Genomic DNA, 4,599 nt, shown 5'->3' with positions numbered 1-4,599 from the left:
TTAATTTAGGAAAGGAACAACTATTTCTTATTGTGAGAACAAAGACACCTTCCCTAGGACTCCTCACGGAAAGGAGTATGAATGAAGTAAAGACAATATGCTTTCTATACACGTGACAGATTTCACAAGAGTGGTCACTTATAATTTATTTTAATAGGATGGTGGTATCACATGGGACTTCACTCTGGTAAAACAATCAATGGGAAGTATTTTGCCTATCCAGAAACTTAGCACTTGAATCAGCTTGATCCAAGAATGAAATTCACTGTATTCGTAAAGACAGGATCAGTTCTTCATGAATTGCTGTTTATCTGGTAACTTTTTTAAGGGTGTAGAGCAACAGTGAATTTGTGATATAACTAAACACGGGCTACAGATATTCTGTTAAGTTCTGAGCTATATACTTTTTGTACTTAACCAGTCTGTTTAATACAAATATTACAATGGTATAGGGTCAAGGAACAGTTCACAAAACAAGTCTAAGTGGTCAAAAAATGAATATCACTCCTGGGCATTTTGTTAATAGATAGGTATATGTATATCCCCTGATTCAGCAATTCTATTTCTAGATTGTCTCCTAAGGAATTATTTAAGATAGTATGCAAATATTAATGTATAATGATATTTGTCCTACCACCGTGCAAATTAATGAAAGAAGAATGATAATACTGTAAACATCCAACCCCAAATTGTGCTACCTACAAGTAATGGAATATGATTATTCCATTCCACTGTTCATCTTAGATGAATATTCATAAGCATGATTATTGTTCATGATGCATTGCTAAAGAGTATGGGTATAAAAATAGTACCAGTGTGTTCTTATGCATGTGTAATAGTTATTTTTAATACAAAATCGCTTTTTCTTCCTCTATATACTGCCTTTCATGAAGTCCTTTATTTCACCATTCCCATTTCCCTTGACAACATCAAATGACAAATATTTCTAGTTATTAAAAGTATCCTCTAGTTTAAATTTTCAATCTCAATTAAGTTTCAATCTCATCACTGGCCCCCTGGATATCAGCTTAAGAAATCTGGAAGGTGAAGAAAGGGCCTGCTTTGTTCCTTGAGGGCAGGTGGGCAGAGAAAACATCTTTCTCCTTAGTGATATGGTCATGGTCACAGACATCTCCTTGTTGAAGTCTTTGCTGCTCTGGCTAATGCTAGCAGACAGCACTGCCGTCTATGGGGTGGGCATCCAAATGCAGACTCTTCCACAGCTCATAGTAGAGCCTCACCAAGCTTGCCAGCTGCACATTTCCCTGATGGGGTAGATCAACCCTTCCATCCTCTGTCAGTTCCCACCACACACATTCCATGCATTCTCCCCCTTGATCTTGCTAAGTGGGCAAGTTAAGCTCAATCCAGGTAACTTCTGTGGTATCTATTTGGCCATAGAGGAGATATAAACCTTCAGGACATGCCAATGACATTGTGCGGATGCAAGATGCCCCACTGACATTCCCTCTTGCTACCCTGCCCTCTCTCTTATGCTCATTTCCATTGCTAATTAGGTAGAGTCAGTTTTGTAAGCCCACCACCGGAGTAGAGTTCCATTTGGAGTATTCACTATCATTCCTTATTGGAGGTACCTCTAATCTGCTTCAGTGATTCTCTTGGGGCTGTCCTCACTTGACTTTGGAGAGGGAAGAACATGACCAACTCACCAGATGAAAAGGCAATTTTTTTTCTTACCCTAAATCTGACCACCCTACATGGCCAACAAATTCAATGATTCCCTCTCACTCTGTTTACACAGACTCAGAAGAAAAGAGTATTGAGATATTGACTGATCGTGAGGGTATTGACTCTGTCACTTATTACTAAGCTCTGGGGTAAGGAGTCTAGCCCCAGTGGCTGACTCTTTATCTCATGTGAGGACCATAGTACTTCTTGATTTCAGCTTTGGGGTTTTTGGTAAATAATCAGGGACAGTGTAAAAAATCCCAAATAACATATTATAAACACAAGTGTAGCCATACATACTCCCAAAAAGAGTTCTAAAAGGTTATGAGTGGAGACCCCTCAAAACTGGAATTTATGTATAAAAAATTGTGTATTTATTCTTACATATTTAAACTTCAGTCACCTTTAAAGTACTCTCTGTTTAATGCAATACATCTATCAAGATGCTTTTTCCACTGCTAAAAACAGTTTTGAACTTATGAATTTTTGTGCCTTATAGAGCTGCTATTTTTTTGTTTCACCTCTTCTATATGGGCAAAACATTTTCCTTCGAGAATCTTTTCATCCGAGGAAACAAAAAAAAAATCATGTGGGTTGAGATTGGGTGAATAGGCAGGGTGGGGCATGAGGGTCATTTCGTTTTGGGTCAAAAACTACTGAACACTCAGTGCAGTGCAGGCAGTTGAGCTTATAAATCACCCATCATGAAATGGGCAAACGGGTTGAAAGAAGCTCAAAAAAAAAAAAAAAAAAAAAAATTCCCTGAAGCTGAATACAGCCTCTCACAACACTATTTGGTACACTGATACTGATGACTTCCTAGATCACTTACCTAGCAGGGGAAACCTGAACTACAAGGGGCCTGCACTCCAAAAAAATTCTGCTTATATAAGAATATTAACAATGTTTATGTTGTAAAAGTTGGATTTTTATAATTTTCTGCTTTCTCTTTGCCTAAATCTGTTTTGGTTTTATAATGAGGGGTAAATAAGTGGTCCTTTTATTTTAAAAAAAATGTTTATTTCAATAGGTAAAGGGATAGATAAGTAGTATATTTATCCAATGAACTACTACAAAGTAATTCAATAGAACAAAGTACTAATAGAAGCAACAACATGAATGAATTAAAGATATTATGCAGAGCAAAATATTTTACACAAAAAGTACATATGTATGATTTCATTTATATGGTTCTAGAACAGATAAAGCTCATTTATAGTGATAGAAATCAGATCAATGATTATGCAGATTGAAGGGCTGGCACGACTGACTGACTGCAAATGGGCTGAGGGAAATTTCTTTGGTCATGGAAATGTACATGTCTTTACATGGATAATTAGGGTAGATATTTGTGTAAACTTAAAGAATTGTATTCTTAAAATGGGTGTATTTCATAGTATGTAAATCATGCTTCAGTAAAGCTGATGTTTAGAAAGTTTTGTTTTGTTTTTTAAAAAAATAAACATCAGTGGACTATGAGAGCTGAAACTATAAAACTCTTGGAAGAAAACAATGCGGTGAATCTATATGACCTTGGATTTGGCAATGATTTCTTAGCTATGACAAGAAAACATAAGCAACAAAAGAAAGTTGAATTTCATAAAAATAAAAATTTTAATGCATCAACGGGCACTATCAAGAGAGTAAAAAAATTCCATAAAACGAAAGAAAATATTTGCAAATCATGTATCTGGTAAGAGTCTATTATCCAGAATATGTATAAAATATTCACAACCTAACAACAAAAAAGTAAATAACTAAATTAAAACATAATCAAAGAACTTGAAAAGATATTTCTTCAAATAAGTTATCCAAATGGCCAACAAGCACATGAAAAGAAATTAAACATCATTAGTCATTAAGGGAATAAAATAAAAATGAGATACTACTTCACATCGACAAGGATGGCTAAAATTTAAAAAAAAATAGGAAAACAACTGGGAAAGATGTGCTGAAATTGGAACCCTCATACATTGCTGGTGGGAATATAAAATGGTACAGCTTCTGTGGAAAACAGTTTGATTATTCCTCAAAAAGTTAAACATAGAATTATCACAAGACCCAGAATTCTGTTCCTGAATATATGCATAAAAAATTGAAAGCAGATGCTTAAACCAAAACTTGTATACACATGTTCATAGCAGTATTATTCACAAAAGCCAAAAGGTGGAAAAAATCCAAATGTCTGTCAATACATGAATGGATAAACAAAATGTGATATATTCATACAGTGGAATATTATTCAGCCATGAAAGAAATGAAGTACTGATCCATGCTGCAACATAGAAGAACCCTGATGACAATATGCTCACTGAAAGAAGTCAGACACAAAAGGGCATATATTGTGTGATTCCATTTATAGGACATATCCAGAATAGAAAAATTCATAGGGACAGAATGCACACTGGTAGTTGTCAGAGGTTGGGGAAGAGGTAATGAGGAGGGATTACTTCATGGGTACAGAATTTCCTTTTGGGATGATGAAAATGTCCTGGTTATAGTGGTGATGGTTGACAATCTTGTGAATGTACTTAATGTCACTGAATTGTGTATTTTTAAATGATTAAAATGATGAATTTTATGTTAGCTGTATACACAAAAATATCAGTGAGCCAAATGTTATCGTAAAATAATCACATATTTTCTACTCCTTCAGTTATGAGAAAGAACTTCCTAAGAGTTATACTTCTGACTCCTCAGTCTTGGTTGTTTCTTTCTTCTTCTCCCTTTGGGGCTGACCTATCCCTAAGGAAGGAAGTCTTGCGTGGTGGAGCCCTGCTCTTGCTCAGCATGCCCTGTGATTGGCTAAGTCTGCCTCAATTGGGGAAGAAGTCTTAACAAGACCGGCTGTCCCACATCTAACTCTTGTAGTTCAGACAAACTTTCATGAATTATAAAGCTAGCATTGTG

Source organism: Carlito syrichta, unplaced genomic scaffold (genome assembly GCF_000164805.1).
Source record: "Carlito syrichta isolate Samal-C Ts95f unplaced genomic scaffold, Tarsius_syrichta-2.0.1 Scaffold308013, whole genome shotgun sequence".
Classification (NCBI taxonomy): domain Eukaryota; kingdom Metazoa; phylum Chordata; class Mammalia; order Primates; family Tarsiidae; genus Carlito; species Carlito syrichta.
The sequence above is the reverse complement of the archived record's forward strand: the minus strand, read 5'-3'. Positions refer to the sequence as shown.